Source organism: Antedon mediterranea, chromosome 2 (genome assembly GCF_964355755.1).
Source record: "Antedon mediterranea chromosome 2, ecAntMedi1.1, whole genome shotgun sequence".
In the NCBI taxonomy this organism is placed as follows: domain Eukaryota; kingdom Metazoa; phylum Echinodermata; class Crinoidea; order Comatulida; family Antedonidae; genus Antedon; species Antedon mediterranea.
In genome coordinates this window covers 18,961,688-18,983,289 of record NC_092671.1, presented here as the reverse complement: position 1 = coordinate 18,983,289, position 21,602 = coordinate 18,961,688, and the positions used below count along the sequence as shown (strand labels likewise).

General features: G+C 34.4%; 1 long non-coding RNA gene across 1 annotated transcript; it reads right to left on the bottom strand.

Moving 5' to 3' along the window:
- Positions 1-281: 281 nt before the first annotated feature.
- On the bottom strand, positions 282-1,124 carry LOC140040674 (uncharacterized). The gene is made up of 3 exons (XR_011842750.1): positions 1,066-1,124; positions 542-643; positions 282-358 (listed from the first exon to the last, which is right to left on the bottom strand). It is a non-coding gene; the product is annotated as an uncharacterized lncRNA (long non-coding RNA).
- Positions 1,125-21,602: the final 20,478 nt, after the last annotated feature.

Sequence of the window (21,602 nt, the reverse complement as noted above, 5' to 3'; positions counted from 1 at the left end):
AATAGAGTCTTCCGTGACCATATCTCATTGTGGTTTAAATGTGGTAAAGATCCTTCTTTTAAGCTCTGTCTACACTATTAAACTTTATGTGACAAAAATATGAGATATATACAGACATGATGATGTCATTTCCCTGCCATATTTGGAAACATCACACTTTTTTACTAGTTTGATAGAGTAGGTAGAGCCTGCTAACAGACAAATATAAAAACAAACAGGAATACATATTGCAGACAGAAATATAAATTCTCTAAGTTCTTAAGTTTACCTTCTCTTTACATTCAAAGCATGTGTACTCTTTACATTCTGGGCACTGCATTTTACATCCAATTCTTTCATTAATAAAACCATTATGACACTAGAAGAAAGCAGCAACGCTTTAATTTTATTGTGAATTAAGATGACTGACTTTTTAGGTCATATATTATATGACCTGAAAATCGAAACCTACTTATCATTAAATTAAAACATTCTATCTGTCTAGACCACCAGTCAAAATGTTCTAATAGGTTCAAACCATTATTTTCTGTAATTTACTTACATGTGAACACCATCTGAATCTTTCTTCATCTATTTCTAATATTCTATCTCTTAATTTTCGATGGAGTAGATCAAAAACATCTTTTTCGAGCAAATTTTTTAACTTTAAAAAGAAAAGGAACCATGTCAATTTAAGGCAATCTATGTTGGTTTTGCAGAGAGGGAATGCTGGAAATAGGATATTGTATAATTATAATTAAATAAAACAAATCATTTGATTGAATACAGGTTACGTGTTTTAGGGAAATGAGGTTACTAATAGAATAGATGCTATAACGAAACTCAAACTGGGATGGAGAATGGCAAACATGGGGGGCCGACATTAAAGAAATAGTAATGATATGGTTTAATAATTCCTATATACTTAGTTTCTTAAAATCACCGAGTGACAGCATTCACACTGTTTGACTGTGAGTTTTACAAGGTAGCAAGACTCAGGGAAAGTTAATTATTACTGGGAGTTATAGGCCAATTGTAAAATACCATCCGGTTGGATCGTCCAGGTACGATTTCTACTTTACTTACCATAGGGTCAATTTCTGCAAAATAATCAGAAAGTTCAGCTTTGTCCATGTCTTTAAGATGTGGGAGACGACAAGAAGGACATGAAACATCAACAACATTCTTGTCTTTGATGCAAGTTGTATAGTGTTTAGAAAGGCATTCTTCACAAAACCAACACTGCTTGTCTTTGGAACAATATGGAGACTGCCGAATCTGAAAAAAATGTCAATTTGATTGTAAGTGCAGTAGTGTGTGCAAAAGCGGATATAGGACGATTTTGAGGGTGACTTTGTGAGTGACGGAAGTAAACCAGGCTAGGGCCAAGGAACTTGTAAGAAGCCGGTGGGTGCTTTCAATCGGTTTACGGGCACATCAATATTGTCAATTTCCGATACACATGTATTTAAGAATTTTAAACTAATTGTGTGTTGTTTTGCTTTTGTATTATAATAAATGAATTTAACAGGCAACATGGTGGGTGTCATTCTCAACTATTGTGCACATAATGAGCTATGTTATAAATAAATACCTGAGTCATTGGAAAATCAGTGAAACATATAGAGCAATCTTTTCTATTGTCATTGTCTAGTTTCCATTGCTGAAATAGTTCACATGTCAGTCCATCATAATGTGCTTCCCACTTTAGAAAGAATAATAAAACAAAATTATAGTAATAATAAATAATAATTATTATTATGACAATCACATTAAAACAAGTTTGACTTCTTTGAAAAGCAAATTATCATAGTAATATAACTATAACTTCGTAATAGTATGTTTAGAATATATAACACAAAATAGCATTAGCTTTACAATCAGAATAAAATGATCACTATAAAAACAGATGTTATGTCATTTGTCACTGGATTATCCTGTGTTTAGTCTGTGTTCTTAAGTTTACCTTCTCTTTACATTCAAAGCATGTGTACTTTTTACATTCTGAACACTGCATTTTACATCCAATTCTCTCATTAATAAAACCATAACCACACTAGAAGAAAGCAAAACGATATTTCTGTTGGGGGGAATTAAGACAATTTTCGGAAACAAGACCTATAAAATATAGCAGAATAGCACTGACAAAGTGAAATTAAATTAAAGCATTAAGATTTTCGGCTGCCTAATACCGTACCACTACCAATTCGTCTAATGAGGCTTGCTTAGATAGTGGCAATGTGTAGCCATTGTGAAGCGCGCTGGAGCACCATATTTCAATATCAACTGCTTACGTGTGAACACCATCTGAATCTTTCATCATCCATTAATGATATGTCTCTTAATTTTCGATGAAGAAGGTCAAAAATATCTCTCTCGAGCAAACTTTGCAACTTTAAAAAAGAAAGTGGAAAGTATGAAAAGTACAGTGATAAAATAAAAAAAAAGAATATAAGCCATTAGTGTAGCTATAGTTTCGAGGAAATGCTGAAAATAGGTAAGTGTGTACGTTTTGAGTTTACTAGGCAAATAGACATTTAGTGAAACTCACTGTTTTTCCTGCCAGATAAAAATTATTGTGAGTATTGCCACCGATTGTCCAGATACAATTTCTACTGTAAGGTACTGTAACTTACCATAGGGTCAATTTTTGCAAAATAATCGGAAAGTTCAGCTTTTTCCATGTCTTTAAGTTTTGGGAGACTACAAGAAGGACATGAGACATCAACAATATTCTTGTCTTTGATGCAATTTGTATAGTGTTTAGTAAGGCATTCTTCACAAAACCAACACTGCTTGTCTTGGGAACAATATGGAGACTGTCGAATCTAAAAAAAATTGTAAATTTGGTTGTAATAATTGTAAGTGCAATTTGTAAGTGACGATGAAATTTTGGTTGTAAAGCTGTCTATACATCATCATGTCCATATTTGGGCACATCACATTTTTTATTCACATAAAGTTAGATAATGTAGACAGAGCAGTTAATAAATATGGAGGTGATTAGGGTTTTATGTGTAGTTCTAAGTTCATTATTTATTTGCATTATCTCTGCTTTTTACCAATTTAAATATTAAGAATTTACTCTCATTGATTTATTGAATAATATAATGATATTCAGTCATTTATTGATTCAATCTTTTATTTCGGAATCTCTGGTCCATATAAAGAAAAAATTACATATAAATAATTAAAAATAAACAAGATTGTACTAATTACTACTACTCATCTCTGGATGACATTCCACCTGGAGAGCATCTTTGACTTTTTGACTCTTTGATATAAGATGTTGCCTAATAATCGTTGTGACTAAAACAATAATAAATAGCTCTATACGGCATACCCATTAGAGGCGCCACTTCCACAGGTATATGTATGTACAAAAACACCGGATATTTACGTATTTATAAATAATTTGAAATAAAATCACCAACTGTACCTGCGTCATTGAATAATCCTTATTACACATACCGCATCTTTTTCTACCACCTTGAGAAGGCGCTTGAGTAGTCCTGTACGATGTTTTTGAACACGCACCACAGATGGAAGAACCTGTGTCCACATTACAGAAGGTACAATGTGGACATTCCCATCCAATGCTTTGAGTGTTGTCAGAAGGAATAACCACTGATGCCTGTGTAGTTTCATTTACAACAGAAGCCAATTTTAGGTGTTCCATATTAGGCCTACTATTACTCTCTGGAACTGTTATGGCAGTTGGTTCCGGATCTTCAAATCTATGATCCGTATGTACTGAGGTAATGTAACTGTAGCCGTGAATAATAGTGTGAAGTTCTTTAGGGTTAGGATGCTTATTGTCCAGGTATGTTTTAATTTCAACTTGAGCTATCATAAGGTCTGTAACTATATTTAGGACACGATCTTCGTCAGGGTGGTTGACATCAAGGGGGAAAGATAACCCATCATAATTTGATACGGTATATCCAAGCTGAAAAAGTACTGCTTTTGATCCCTAAACAGTCAAAATACAAATAATAACACAATATTGCACGATTCCTCATTGTGGTTATGTCAAGTAATATAAATATGGCTTTAATTTGGAATCTTTTACCTGCATTACATAACCAGATTTTTACTCATGGTTCTTTCACATAAGATCACGTACTAACTTGTATGTGTACGATGAAAAAGGAGACTTTAACGTTAAACGCACGGTCATTCGCATGCCAATCTGGCTAATTTCAAATAATTTCTAGATGTTGGAAACTTAGAAAATGGGAACATAGTGTTGAAGTTGAAACTCAACAATTATGCTTATTATTCAAATTAGCATTCATGTTATATGCTCTATTTTATCATTACAGTATTAGTATCCAGTTACTGTTTATTTCAAATATGGCTAGCGTAAGTAGAGGAAATATAATTTCTGAAACATTGTATTAAACAGTGTTTAATTTTAAATATTTTATCTAAGTTTATATAATATCCACAGAGAACAACAAAGTGAAAAACACGTTAAAGTAATATTCTAAACAAAGTCTTAAAATAAAATTACTAAAACAAGCTTACGTTACCTCAACAACTTCAATTTCGTTTTTATATATTTCATCTGAAAATGAAATTATCTTCCATGTTGGTGGTCGTCTTGCTACAGGGTTTAATAGCATGCGTCCGTAGTTTTCCAATTTTTCAAAAGCAGTTTTAATCAATTGAAGAGCTTCACTTTTTTTCTAAGACATAATTACACAAGATTATCCGTTGTTTTTTCACTTCCATAAGGCCTAGTTGATATATATGTATCAATACTGTGAATATTTTTATACCATTTTACAGCCATTTCATGATAATAATTGGTAATAATGGTTGTTATTATTATACATGATGATGATTGGTATGTATTTAGCATTACCTTAAATATAATAAGTTATTTTATATGAAGCCAGTGGAATGTATGTCGTATTGCCAGTGACAGGACGGATTGGATATATATATATATATATATATATATAAACTTTATTTAGACACGAGACTGATATACAGTACAACTCGTTCAATCAATATTGATTGTTTTTACACAAGTTCGTGATATTACAAAAAAACCAACACCATATAAATACGACAGAAACGAAAAAAATTGAAATTGAAAAGAAACAAAATTACAGCAGAATCCCCTTCATCTGACACCTCTATTTAGGGTACACCATACCGGTACTTCCCGTGTAAACGGGAACCCTTATCGAAGTGTATAATTTATGGGGATTCTACTGTAATACATAATAAATCTTTTTGATTTCATTTACCTTAAAATAATAGTGATAGAACATCTTATCATCATCATCATTTTTCATGGTATTTAGCCATTTTAAAAGTTGGATGTACACCATCGTAGATTACCATACCATTATGTTTTACAATGCATTTTTTAGATACGTTTTAAACAACTTAACTGAATTTGGAAGGGTATCAACATTGAGACTATTCCATATAATTGCTCCACGATAAGACAGACTTCGTTTTTAAAAATCGGTTTTTGGCTTCAGGATGACTAGATGTGTATCACTGTGCCTTAGATTATAATTTATATCATTGTATGTAAATACATTAATTAGGTAAGGTGGGGCATTATCTGTCAAAACCTTATATATAACCATACAACATTCATATCTATCTTGATAAAATAAAGGTGACCAATTAATTTGTCTTAGTGCCTCACTACTAGGTGTGTCCCATGTTAGACCACACACGATTCGAGCTGTTCTGTTTTGGATAGTTTGAACTCTTTTCATTAGAGTTTGACTACTATTTCCCCAAATTATGTTACAATAGCTCAAGTAAGGTATTACAATAGTTTGCAATATGTTTTAATATGTTTTGTGGAAAATAATAGCTACATCGTCTGAGCATACCCAATCCATTTAGAGCTTTACCTCGAATGTATTCAATCTGATTTTTCCATGATAAATGTTCGTCTATTATGATACCGAGATGTTTGCAATATCGAACGCGTGGTACAACATCGTTATCTATATTTACTGATCTATTTTTTTCTTTGGTGGTTGCCAATCGGTTTGTCGATCCGATCAACATGAACTCGGATTTAGAGACATTTATACTTTGGTATATTTCATTTTCATTTTTTGAAGAACAATAAATTATAGTATCGTCAGCATACATACTTATTTTACATTTGTTTGCAACTTTCGATAGGTCATTGATATATAAGAGGAAAGCAAGTGGGCCAACGATTGACCCCTGAGGCACTCCACATTGGATGTGTGTATAGTCAGACAATGTATTATTTACATTTGTGAATTGCTTTCGCTCAGAAAGATAGCTCTCGAACCATTTTAAAACATATTTACTTAAACCATAAAGTCTCAATTTGCTTAATAGTATGTTATGGTTTACCGTATCAAAGGCCTTTTTAAAATCTAGTAAACAGATTCCGACCAGCTTACCCTCTTCTATTGCACTATACCAGTCTTCCGTCACTTTTGTAAGTGCAGTAGATGTTGAGTATGATGGTCGAAAACCTGATTGATTTATACATAACAGATAAGCCTAATGCTCATAATGATGATGTTGACACACAAAATCACGAGGAACATATTTCCAAACTAAAAGAGGTGCTCAAAAGGTTGAAAATAGCAAAAATCTAAATGTTACATTGGTTTTTGGAAAATGAATTCTTAGAACATGTAATTGGGCAAAGAGTTTAGGTGACTGATAAGTTGCCGAGTGTAGATATATTTTATTGATTAGTATAATATTTACTGCAGAAGAATTAGCGATTGAGTTAATAATGTAGTACATGCAAAGGTATACAAATATATCTACTAGAATTCATAATCATCCAAAAACTAAATATTAAACACAATGCTGACAGATGTTATCAGAACTGAGACAATACCGAATTCTTTTATATAGTATCTAATCAGTTGCATTATCGAATTTGTATTTACTTATATAAAGCGTCTACATCATCAAACTGAAAACAATGTAGTTCCATTATCTAAAGAGTACAACGTTCTAAATGTTTATAGAACCACTAGTTTACCATTTTTGTTAACGTTAACAATAAAAGAAAATGTTCAGTCAACTAAACATTGTTAATGGCAATGGAATTGTTTACATTAGGTAATTCTGATTTTTGTTAAAGGGAAAAATAAAGGATATTACATAATAATGAATAAAGAGCAGTGACGTGACGTTCCAACTAAAAACATATGTAAACACCTTCAAATGATATGATTGCTTTAGTTACAAGGAGTCAATTTGAGTGTGATTGTACAGATTAAAATTTAAATTATATTGATTGTTTTAAAATTGAGTTGTCGATGTTGTTAAATAAACATAATATTCATACCTTTCCACCAAGGTTATTCCCCAGCAATCGGCCAATATCGATGACAGCATAATGTCCCAGAAATGAACTGTCGTTTCTTAAAATGTCAACAGCAATTGACATCGCCTGCCTTCTTCTCGGATATTTAAAAAATATCTTAATCAACGAAATACCATTCTGCTCTTCTCGCAGAATGTTCATAATTCCCAATCGTGCAGTTTTGGTTTCCTCCTCCATTCTGAATAACTGATTCTCTCTTTGCGGAAGTGATTCCGTATTAATTATAACCCATGAAACGGGTTTACCATTTACATTTGATTGGTTAATGTTGTATATCACGTGCCATTAATAATTTTGTAAGTAAGTTCAGTAAAGTTCTAACCATGTTGAATGCCCTAGTCTTCGACATTCAATTAAAGTTGGAAGCGTTAGATTAATTGAATAAACATTTATTTTCGAATGGTAAGGTTGTTAGAAAAAAAATGTTTTGTTCCTCTTCAAAAACACATAAGAAAAACCACACACACACAAAACAAGAGCTTGCTGAGTAAAAAAAAAATACTGTACATCATATAAACTAATTTAAAACAAATATTAGTTAACAAATTAATTTTAATTGTTTGCGAAATTGAATAGGGAGGCTCTATTTCATTGAATAGAACTGTCGACATTTATACTCATAACATTTTATTCCCAATTAAATTTATGCAATTTCTTAAAATATTTAGCAATCGCAGTTGTGTATATTATTTCATGGTTATACCAGGGACGAGTACTCTTCCCTGGTTATACGAGTCTAAAAGGCACATATCAACGATTATCATAATTATGTACCGTAAAGTACAGCCACACGGTGACACATAAACTATACCCTGGAAAAGATACTAGCCGAAATCAAGCAGAAAATAATTCATTGATTTTGCACAGAAGATCTTGTGATTCCTTTTAAAATTGTGTTGAAAATTGAGGTGAATATTTGTTTTGCTTACCAGAAGTGAAATTCTTTTGCCTCAGCGTCCATTTGGTTCAGTAATGACAAACATAATAGACCATAGCACCACATAGGGGTGGCGCCAGGATCTTTCCGACGCGGGGGCTAAATTCCCCGACGGGGGGTGCTATGCGAGTGAACCGAGCATCACTTGGCTGGGGGCCAGGGGCCGCCAAGGGCCCCTGGTGGGGGTCTGGTGGGGGTCCAGAAGGGGGGGGGGGAAGCCCCCGGAAGCAACGCGTTATAGCGTAATTTGAGGCCGTTTTAATCAGATTTAGGGTAGCCAATTTTTTCAATTTTGTATGGTACAGAAATAAAATACTGTGTGAAAAACAAGAGGTCCGGTACGATGACTGTGTAAATCCATTCTTTCAAATTTAAAAATGAAGTTTTTAAAGTTCAATATGCCTATCATAGAAAATATACGCGAACGTAAAACCTACCCACGGGCCAAGAGGTATATCGTTATAATCGCAGAGACGTAGGCAGGTTGCTGTCTGGGGGTGCGAAAATTGTAAATGCGCAAGATATTCATGGTCTGATCTGTAAGAAAATTTTGAAAAATAGAGCTGCTAGGTCCCCGGAAATTGCAATTATACATTGATATATAAAACGAAATTACAAGTCTATCAGAGAACAAGCCCACCGAGGTTGAGATGGAGCTAAGGACATTTAAACAACTAGAGTTGTTAGGTCCCCGGATATTGGATTATAGTATTTCGGAAAAAAGAAACAAAATATATAAGGCTCCAGGACCAGCCCTACCATTAGGGTTGAGCTGCTAAGAAAATTGTGAAAAATAGACCTGCAGGTACCTGGAAATTGCACTTATAGGCCTATAGGCCCATATTGATAAATGAAACGAAATTATAAGTCTACAGAACCAGAGCTAAGGAAATTGTCAAAAATAGAGCTGCTAGGTCCCTGCAAAACATTGAAATATGAAACGAAATTATAGGTCTAGCCCACCATGGTTGGGGTGGAGCTAAGAACATTCTGAAAAATAGAGTTACTAGGTGCCCGGAAATTTAACTTACTTCGAAGCATAAAACAAGATATATACCGGTACGTCTCCAGAACCAGCCCTACCATGGATATAAAAAAAATTGAAAAAATAGAGCTCTAGGTTCAATGCACTGACTGTATATTGTACATCGAAATATGAAACAAAATGTACGGTAAGTATACATGACCAGCTCTATAATTGGGGACGGTTGAGCTAAGACAATTTTGAAAACTAGAGATGCAGGTCTTCAAAAATTACACCTATACTTAAAAAAAATTCAGACATAGAGGCCTAAACAAGTTACCCTTTTTACCTTTTATTTGGAGGGGAATGTGTCCACAAGCGTAGACCATTTTCCGTCGGGGAAATCAGTTTATTTCCCAGATGTTAATCTGGAATTTCGATGTACGAGCAGTTCATGACATACAGGACATCGGAAATGTAATAACTTAGCTATAATAAGATGGCATGTTTTTTGTTTAGTAATGTAGGCCGAGCCTACAGTGAAAAACGTCTATTTCAGGTTCAGGTACCCCACGGTAATCGTAAATTAAAAAATTGAACATACGAACAATAAAATAGATCGCGAAGATAATTCGTACCCTTTTGCTGTACTGTCAATACACAGTAGTACACGACGTAACGCGTCAGTAAACTTCGCCTGGAAAGTAACTACAGTACACATTCTGGTCGTCCCTGGGTGGAACATGATATCACGCGTAAACCGCAATGGGCCGGGCCCAATGTTAAACGATTCGTACAAAGGGACACCGCCAGACAAGTGCATACCTATTGTTTATTAGATCGCTGGTAATAATGCATGCATAATAAAGTGTAATAGCCCCCCGACGTACTTAACAACAATGGAACTTCGTGGGTTTCTAGTCGCTGAAGCTACGAAGTGAACGCGAATGATTTTTACTTTATATTATATTCCCCGAAGAAAAGTACTCGCGTTCCCCGACATGGGGGCTAGGCTCCCCGACGAGGGGGCTACAGCCCCCGTAGCCCCCCCCCCCGTTGGCGCTACCACTGGCACCACATCTTGATCTAACACCAGAACCATCTGATCTAGAAATAGTTGATCCTATGTCATTTAATTAGAATGTTAGGGGGATGGTTAAACACAGAAGCACTCACTTGAGTCCGGCCTCCTTTGAAATTGATTGCCGAAGAATTTAAATTGACCAAGATGATAGCACCCTACATGTTACCCATTCATAAACCAGATGTTTACTCGGGAGACCAACTAATGCTCTTACCATGGAGGAGAACCCTTCATTATGTGAAAGTATTAGAACACTATATGTAATAATATATAATAAAAAATGTTATACAATGTAAAAGTCCTATTTATGATTACTAAATTTGTAATTTATATATATATAATAATATTATAATTTGAGTAAGGGTAAACAGGTTTGTTATTGTAAAACTCGTCTAAAAATCACTGTAAGTAAAGATGTTTGATTTAATTTTTAAAGCGTTTTAATGTTTCAATCAAATACATTTTATTCACAAGGTAAACGAGCCCACGCCATTTCACATGCTATTACATTCGTTTGTATTTTTGCCGTCTCTCGCCGGTATGGTGAGACACGTTCGACGTTCAGTATTCAACGTTCAGTCAGGTAAGTATCAAACTACCAACCATTGTGCAATGCTGTTCCTTTTCTGATTAACAATTAACAATACCGCTCCCACCTTCTGTTTATTAACGTTTAACACTTTGTAATACGATTCATCCACTATTAGATTAAAATTTATGCAAGTAATCGAATTACAAATAATGCATTAATATATATTTACAGTATAACAATAACAGAAAAAAAATAAAAATTAAATTAATCCAAATTGTATTAATTTAAACTTAGATAGGCCCTAATCAACTCAATTATTATCTATATATAAATTTACGTAAGGGCAAAATTCGGTAAATCGCGCGTTATTTATAGAATGTTTACTCGATGGTATATGAAGTTGGTTCGTACTTTCGGTACTGATTTTAACCGCCTGATGTAACCCTGTTTACTAATTAAGTTGAGTTCGATAATTAGTTATTGACGATTAAAACGAATTTAGGTTCAACGATTTGCCCCAAATAGGGGTGTTTTCCGATCGTGGTATACACTGTCTAATGGATGTCCATCTTGAAAAATACCCGCCACAAAAATGCGAGGAGGCTTCGCATTTTCCTATCTCCTCCTACGATAATTGTTTTTAATAGCTGAAAACCGGTTGAAAAGCTCGAGTACAGTATCATAATGTTGAAGATAGGCCGATTTTCTTAAAAAAATACTATTTTGATAGATTTAATATACGTTTATGCAAATGTATTGATTTGAAATGAATGGAACATTCCAATCTCTGTTCCACAAGTGTCTATTCCCTCAGGCGTCGTAAAGGCAAGTACTGTATACTCATAACAGAAATTCGATCCATTTTTTTTTCAATCTGTGCTGCAGAGGTTGGATATAGATTTTTTTTTTAACGGATAATGAGCTAGCGTTTTCAGTCGCCGTATATTATGTACAAATCTTTATTATTGCAGTTAAACCACCCACGTGACATAATCACCCTTCCTTCACTGGCATGAGTAGCGTTGTAAAGCCAGTAGAGGATAGGCCTACGGTGCATCACATGCCCTAAACGCAGAACAACTTTGGCGGGTAGGGTTAGGAACCAACTTAAGTATGAATTGGCTCTAAGAAACAATTGAAAACCATTAGGCCTACTAATTAAGTTGAGTTAGATAATTTAATATTTATTGACGATTAAATCGAATTTATGATTTGCCACGAATAGGGGTGGTTTTCACAAATTGTTTTACATTATATAAACATATTATACACGTCGTAGTGATGTATCGTTACATGTACTATACTATTTCAATCGACTAGGACGGTGATAGTTTCAACAAAGTATTACATCGCAATGTTTTACTGTGTTTAGTGGTATATTATTTGTAAAACATGAAAACAATTAATATTTCGTTACTACATGGATAAAGAATATATTTAAAAATTGTTCCTCTTTGCACCCATCCTCTTTCCCATCCCTCAACCCTAATGTTACATACAAAACACAAATTAAGTTGGTTTAAATTTGACTTAAACAATTGGTCTCATTTTGTGACAAGTTTCTCTTTCGGAAGTAATTCCCAGGGTGCTAATTTTAGTTCAGTACATAAATCACAGTGTCTATTTATTCGTTCCTGTAAACGACATGTATTATTGTCCTGCGGTACGTACATTTGAAATCGCCAGTTTTTTAACGCCGAAATTATTATGTATTCGAGAACCATCTGTGGGCACGACCTAGATGGTACGCGAGCGAAGCGAGCGTACCATCTAGTTGATACAATTTTACCCAACAGCACCATACTGCTGTATAACCTATTCCATGTGATATAATGTGTATATATGTATATATAAGAGAAAAGTTGCTATTCTCAAATGTTGTTTTTCAAAGTTACTCACTTCTTAATGTTGATAGTTAATAGACTTGTGAGTTATGTTGTGTACTGTAATTCAAGCTCTAAGCTTTTAGTTTTTTATTATTCAAATCTAACTATTTTTATTTGTTTGTTAATAATATGGAAGCACAAAACCAAAATAATAACCATGACCGACTCTCTAATTTAGTTTTTAACCCCTCTACACACAGTAGACAATTCGACGATATAGACCCAGATAATTTTTTTAATGACATAAATATCTCAAATTATTACCTGCCAAATGAATTTAACACTCAGTTTATTGACAAAACCCAATTTAACTTTTCTTGTGTCCATTTTAATGCCAGAAGCCTGCAAAACAATTTCTATCTAAATAGATTCTATCTATGATTGCATTCAATCTTTAAACTTTAATTTCAATATTATTTCAATTACAGAAACATGGATGGATCACCCAAGCCCACTTATTCAGATACCCAACTATACATTTCTTTGCAATCCTCGTTCATATAAATGTGGAGGAACTGGAATTTTTGTAAATGATAATACACGCTATTATTCAACCAGAGATGATTTAACTTCTACTCAATAGTGAATCACAATTTATTGAAGTGCATACAGACAAAGAATCTATTCTAATAGGTACTATATATAGACCTCAAGAAATTAATATGCCTTTTTTTACACCTTTTAGGTGATTTTAATGTCGATATTTTAAAATTTGATTCAAATAATAATGTAAATGATTTTGTCCATTGTCTATTTAACAATTCCTTTTATCCTCTTATCCACAGACCCACAAGAATAACTCCCAGTTCTGCCACTCTTCTTGATAACATTTTCTCAAACAGTCTAGACTCTTCAACGAGCGGCATTGTCATTAGTGACGCAACTGATCACCTTCCCGTTTTCACTGTGAACATTACTAATTCAAGTAAGTCTACAGACAAAGTGAAGCGTAAATTTAGAAAATTTAATGAAAACAATATTCATCACTTTCGAAATGATCTGTCAATAACATCGTGGAATGATGTCTTAGATAAATTAGACCCTGACGAAGCGTATGATACTTTTTCGTAAAGTACAAAGCCCTATATGATAGGAACTTCCCTTTGTTAGATCCACCTAAAACTAAAAAGAAATTAAAACCTTGGATGACCAACGGGCTTTTAACCTCCATCTCATACAAACAAAAACTTTATCTCAAGAGCATTCGGCACCCTTCCAACGCTAATATATTGAAATACAAAAAGTATCGTAATGAGTTAAAAATTAATAATCTTCTAAAAAGTGTTAAAGTGGATTATTATAAAAACTTTTTTAATGAAAACAAATCCAATATTAAAGCTACTTGGCGTACTATAAACTCTATACTTAAACCATCAAACAACACAATTCCTAACATTGAGATAATGAGTAATGGAAATCTAACAAAAGACCTGAAAATGGTGTCCAACTTATTAAATAACCATTTTACCAATATAGGGCCTGAATTAGCAAAAGAAATCGACACTAGTTCTATCAATAGTTTCCGTCACTATCTTAGTCCTCCTACTCCAAATTCCCTTTTTTTATCTCCAGTTTCGGAACATGAGGTTCTTTTTTTTAAAAAAATTGTCAACTCTTTCAAAAACAACAAGGCTGCTTGAATTGATGATATATGTGGCAATGTTGTTAAAAAATCAATAGACCTTATTCTTTCTCCACTTACTAATATTTGCAACTTATCTTTATCCACAGGATCCTTCCCTAAAAGCATGAAAACAGCAAAGGTCACTCCTATATACAAAAAAGGTAACAAATCTGATCCCAACAATTATCGACCAATTTCTGTTCTTACTTTCTTTTCAAAGATTCTTGAAAAACTTATCTATGATCACACAATGATTTACATATTATACACGATATTATTTTTAAAACCGTTGCGAATTAAAGTTGGAATTTATTCTGACTTGTTAAGCCTCCCCTGATGGTGAGGGAGTTTGTTGTATGAGAGAATGTATCTGGTGGGTAAAAATCTGTGAAAATACCATATGGCTCTGTATGGCAAGCCAAATCCGCCAAAACTCCTCAATCCATACCATTCAACAACAATACATTCATGTAAACAATCAACGTGAACCTACATCATTCACCGTCCAGCCACACCATTTGTTATCATTTCATTCAATTCATTGTCAAGTAAAACCAGTCATTGTCAAGCCATGCATAGTCATGTGAAATCATTCATTGTCAAACCAACCCATTCATCGTGAAGTCACATCGGTCGCCGTCAAGTCAAACGATTCATCGAAAAATCATTCATCGTGAAGCCAGATCGTTCATCGCGAAACCAAACCCTTCACCACAAAGTCAAATTGTTCATCGCCAGACCAATCACCGTGAAGCCAAACCAATCACCATGAATCTATTTGTTTCATGACCAAGCCAACTCGTTCGTCTTCAAGTCATTCGTCGTTACGTCATTCATCATTAAGTCGTTTGTCCTCGAGTCGTTCGTCTCAAAGTCGTTCGACTTCTAGTCGTTCGTCCTCAAGTCATTCGTCTTCAAGTCGTTCGTCCTTAAGTCGTTCGTCTTCAAGTCGTTCGTCCTCAAGTCGTTCGTCCTCAAGTCGTTCATCATTAAGTCAGTCATCATTAAGTCATTCATCATTAAGTCGTTCGTACTCAAGTCATTTATCGTTACGTCATTCATCATTAAGTCGTTCGTCCTAAAGTCATTCATCATTAAGTCGTTCATCATTAAATCATTCATCATGAAGTCGTTCGTCCTCAAGTCATTCATCATTAAGTCGTTCGTCCTAAAGTTGTTCATCATCAAGTCGTTGGTCGTCAAGTGGTTCATCATAAAGTCGTTTGTCTTCAAGTTGTTCACCATCAAGTCGTTCGTCCCCAAGTCGTTCGTCTTCAAGTCGTTCGTCCTAAAGTTGTTCATCGTCAAGTCATTTGTCCTCAAGTTGTTCATCATCAAGTCGTTCGTCTTCAAGTCGTTCGCCCTCAAGTCATTCATCATAAGGTCGTTTGTCCTCAAGTCATTTGTCCTAAAGTTGTTCATCGTCAAGTCGTTTGTCCCCAAGTCGTTCATCGTCATAATGATTGCAATACAGACTTAATTCGTTCGTCTTGAAGTTGTTTATCTCCAAGTCGTTCATCATCAAGTCGTTCGCCCTCAAGTCGATCGCCTTCAAGTCGATCGCCCTCAAGTCATTCATCATAAGGTCGTTTATCATTCAGTCATTCGTCCTAAAGTTGTTCATCATCAAGTCGGTTGTCCCCAAGTCATTTGTCCCCAAGTCGTTCATCGTCATGCACCAATGATTGCACTACCGACTTTGTTTACCGATTGAAGATTCCATTATTGATAGGGTAGCAAAAATAATCGTACTGCATTTATTTTTATGTAACTCATTGATGCATGTAGCTCTTAAAAAAATAATAATAACTTAAGCCCAGATTTTCAGTTTTAGCTACAAAATCGATGAAACACAGAATTCCAATACAAAATGCTTTTATTAATTATAACACAACTGCTTACTTTAAAACTCAATACTAACTACACAGATCTGACTCATTTATCCAATTTCACAGTATTCCTAGATAACACGTCAGGCTATAAACATTTCTTATTCCCCACCACAAACCCACAAAATGGACCAGTTATTATGGAAACCTAGATAGAGGAGATTAATTCAGAGTGTGGAATGTGTAAAATCTAATGATATGATCATTGAGGATATACAAGCTACTAGTAAATATGAACTTAAATACAATAAGATAATAATACTGCTTTTAGAGTATCGCTACATGTAACTAAAGGCAACAATTGGGTGCCCATGTGAGATTTTTGACTAGGGATCATATAAACTTTATGGTATCAACCTAAATTATACCTTGATGACAGAAAGCAATGTGTTTCTTGTTATAATGACCTCAATTTCTCCTTTTGTTTCACATACAAAAAATAACAACAACAATTATCAATAATGAATTGGAAAATAATATGTACACGACATGGTTCAAGTTAATTGTCACTAAACGTTTTTAAAACAATATACTTTATAAATCCCTAACAATTAAAATTGATAAGGATTTAATTAAACATGGATTTAATTAAACATGTAAAAATAAAAATAAATTTCGTTTAGTATTATATTATCTTATGTCGACAGCCTCAACGAATAGCATTTCTAATATTGTTTCTATGTTGTTGTAAAAGTAAATTAAAGTATTTATCTTTCTCAACATATTTTACCATCATTATAACACTTTAACATACAACTAACATATTCCCTAGAAAAGTCCTGAAGTAACACAAATTAGTAATATTTATTTGCAAAAACGCACAATAAGGATTTGTGCAGGTACATCTTGACTATCACAAAACCTTTATTGTATAAATTTAAAGTCCTTATGTCTTTTGATATAAAGTTGTTTTTATCTCTATGGAATATTATTAGGGGAGATATTTTTCTTTTCTCCTACGCTGAGAGTGAAGAGTCTCTATAATGAAAATGAAATCCACAGTGGTGGTCTATGGCGCCGTTTGGGTCAACAAAAAATTGATGGGTCGTAAAATCTTCTCCGATGGTGAAACTTTTTATCAATAATACATTGTTTGGGTCGCGAAAAAAAATTGCACATAGGCGCAATGTTGATTAATTAATATCTTAATTAATTAAGACTGTACCTCCTTTATCTAGGTTTCCATAACAAATGGTCCATTTTGTGGGTTTTGTGGTGTGGAATAAGAAAGTTTTATAGCCTGTGTTATCTAGGAATACTGTAAAATTGGATAGATGAGTCAGATCTGACGTGGAGTTAGTACAGTATTGAGTTTTTAAAGTAAGCAATTGTGCTATAATACAAGCATTTTGTATTGAAATTCTGTCTTTCATCGATTTTGTAGCTAAAATTGAGATCCTGGCTTTAAGTTATTATTGTTATTATTTTGTGAAGAGTTACATACATCAATGAGTTACATAAAAATAAATGCAGTACGATTATTTTCGCTGCCCTATCAATAATAGAATCGTCCAAATCTTCAAATCGGTAGTGCAATCATTGGTGCATGACGATGAACGACTTGGGGACAAACGACTTTATGATGAACAACTTGAGGACAAACGACTTTATGATGAATGACTTGAGGGCGGACGACTTGAAGACGAACGACTTGATGATGAACAACTTTAGGCCGAATGACTTGAAGACGAATGACTTAAAGACGAACGACTTGATGATGAACAACTTGAGGACAAACTACTTTATGATGAACAACTTGAGGACCAACGACTTGATGATGAACAACTTTAGGACGAACGACTTAATTATGAATGACTTAATGATGAACGACTTAATGATGAACGACTTGAGAACGAATGACTTGAGGACGAACGACTTAATGATGAATGACTTAATAATGAATGACTTGAGGACGAACGACTTGAGGACGAACGACTTAATGATGAATGACTTAATGATGAACGACTTAATGATGAATGACTTGAGGACGAACGACTTGAGGACGAACGACTTAATGATGAATGATTTAATGATGAATGACTTAATGATGAATGACTTTAGGACGAACGACTTGAGAATGAACGACTTGAGGATGAATGACTTAATGATGACTGACTTGAGGACGAACGACTTAATGATGAATGACTTAATGATGAATGACTTAATGATGACTGACTTACTGATGACTGACTTAAATGATGAATGACTAGGACGAGCGACTTGAAGATGAACGACTTAAGCACGAACGACTTGAAGACGAATAACGTAACGAAAAACGACTTAGAGACGAATGACTCGTGGACGAACGACTTAATGATGAATGACGTAACGATGAATGACTTGAAGACGAACGGTTTGGCTTGGTCATGAAACAAATAGATTCATAATGATTGGTTTGGCTTCACGGTGATTGGTCTGGCGATGAACAATTTGACTTCATGGTGAAGGGTTTGGTTTCGCGATGAACGATCTGGCTTCACGATGAATGATTTTTGGATGAATCGTTTGACTTGACGGCGACCGATGTGACTTCACGATGAATGGGTTGGTTTGACGATGAATGATTTCACATGACAATGCATGGCTTGACAATGAATGGTTTTACTTGACAATGAATTGAATGAAATGATAACAAATGGTGTGGCTGGACGGTGAATGATGTAGGTTCACGTTGATTGTTTACATGAATGTATTGTTGTTGAATGGTATGGATTGAGGACTTTTGGCGGACTTGGCTTGCCATAGCTCTGTGGTCTAGTGGTATGATACTCGTCCTGTAAGCGAGAGGTTGTTCGAATCCCGTCAGAGACATTTTTTCATACAATTAAAAAATACGGAACTTTCGCCAATGAGCTATGCTCGACGCGATTATGAGAGATTTCTTTCTTCTTTCTCCAGAAGATTACTATTACGTAATTTTTTTGCTGATTCAGACAGCAGCACCACGCAAAACGAAGGCAACGTTAACAAATTTAAACCAAAAATTTCATGGAATCCATCTAAAAATCGTTGTCCCGAGTTCTGATAAACGTGACAATCTCTCAAAACAAGAGAGGCAGGCCATTGCGTCAGCGTAATGATATCATCATTAAACCCGCTGTTTCTATAAACATCAAATTTTATGAAGAGGAGTCCTTAAGAAAGCTAAACAATCCTCTTCATTACAACGGATCCCACCCCGGAAATTGCGGATAAGGTAGCCAAATCTGTTTCTGTGATGGTAAAAAAACACTCCATCGATCCTAAGATTGGACCTCATTTGGCACAGGTCAATCCAGTTCCAGGCAGATTTCCTACCTAAAATCCACAAAGCAGGCAATCCTGGTAGACACATTATTTCGGGCAATGGCACTGCTACAGAGAAAATTTCTGAATATGTGGATGATTTACTAAGACCATATGTGACTGATCTCCCTTCATACATTCAGGACTCCACGGACTTTATCCGCAAAATTAACCAATACTAAAGCTCATGTACCAGAACTGGTCATGTTGATTTTAACCAACAACAATGTTATTTTTGGAAATGACCATTACCTTCAAATTCAAGGCACGTCGATGGGCACAAACATGGCGCCAACTTTTGCAAATTTATTTATGGGACAATTTGAGGCCAATTTTCTGTCCCTCCAACCTAATAAACCACTTGTTTGGTTTAGATACATTGACGACATCTTCATGATCTGGACCCATGGTGAAGATAATTTTGAATTTTTTCATCTCAATATTTATTCAGCACACCCAACTATCAAATTTACAGCTACCAAATCCACAAGTAGCGTTGATTTTTTGGATACTACAGTGACCATAGAAAATGGTACACTCAAAACTGACCCATTCCGTAAACCCACGGATAAAAATATGTACCTGCTCCCTAGCAGTTGTCATCCCCGACACTGTACTAAAAACATACCGTACAGTCAAGCATTACGTATCAGACGTATCTCTTCTTCAGATTTAGATTTTCAGAATCGTACCGAAGAACTAACCGGACCTCTCCGGAATAGAAATTACAAGAAGGAATACATCGAAAGTGCTATAAAGAAAGCCAAAAGTCAAACACTGACGTGCAAACCACGTCAGCCAAATTCGACCAGAGTGCCATTGGTCACAACCTATCACCCTGGGTTGCCTCCATTACGGGCTATTATTGAGAAACATACGCCCATTCTACAGTCCACAGAACGTCTCAGGACTGTTTTTCCGGAACCACCCATTATTGCATTTCGTAGACCTCCCAACCTTCGTGATATATTAGTCAGATCCCAATTTAAGAGTGAAATTAACTCTCATGACAGCCACAATTTGGGCAGTCACCTTTGCGGAAAATCTTGTTCATTGGTTGATTCTACTGAAAAATTTAAAAGGAACCAAACTGGCCGCATTTTTCGGATAAGACAATCAATTAATTAAATGGTAAAATAAAAGTTAGTAGATAAAATGGTGGGCGGTAAATATTTATATATTATATAAGTGTAGTCTTTCTATGTCTCAATGCAGCAGTTAAGTATTGTTTAAAGTGATAGTCAACAATTTCACATATTTTCTCAAAATGGAAATTCTAAATAAACGTCATCAAGTAAAATATGATGTTGGTATTCAACAATACAACTTCTAAAATTCTCCCAGTATATAGGCCTATCATAACCACAATACAATAAATCATTGTTTAGTAAGTTATCTCTTACATGCTTAGGGTTTGAACATTCAAATAGAAAATGGTCTGTAGTTTCAATTACCTGATTGCTGCATAGCTTACAAAATCCAGACTCATTTTCTGACCAGGTAATGACCTACAAAATGTCCCAGATATGTATGTTGTAGCCAACATTTTGACATTGTATCGCATGGAACGCCTTAGAATGGATTCAAGAGGATTGATTTTGCTCCAAAATAAGGTCCAAACCGATCCTACAGGATGTAAACAAACAGATTTAGATTACCACAAATAAATAAATAAACAAATGTTTGCTGTAGACAGCATTAGTTGATATATTATCCACAAATCAATTTGATTGATTTTTTTTGATTGATTGATTCTTTTATTTTTCACACAACATTCTTAAAAATATAAATAAAAGATTAAGTACAATAAAGTGTGAAAAACAGGATAACCACAAGCAAGCAAAGCTTTTAATCTGTGGCACCCTAACTTAAAATATAAATTTACAAATATATTACAAAAAATGTTTTCATGTAGTAAATAAATGAAGGAAAATACAACGTACTATAATATAACATATATATATACATCAGTCTCAGAATATATACAAAAATGTAATTAATTAAGTTAAAGTTAGACATATTTTACAAATGTTGTTTTCGCATAGATATATTGTTT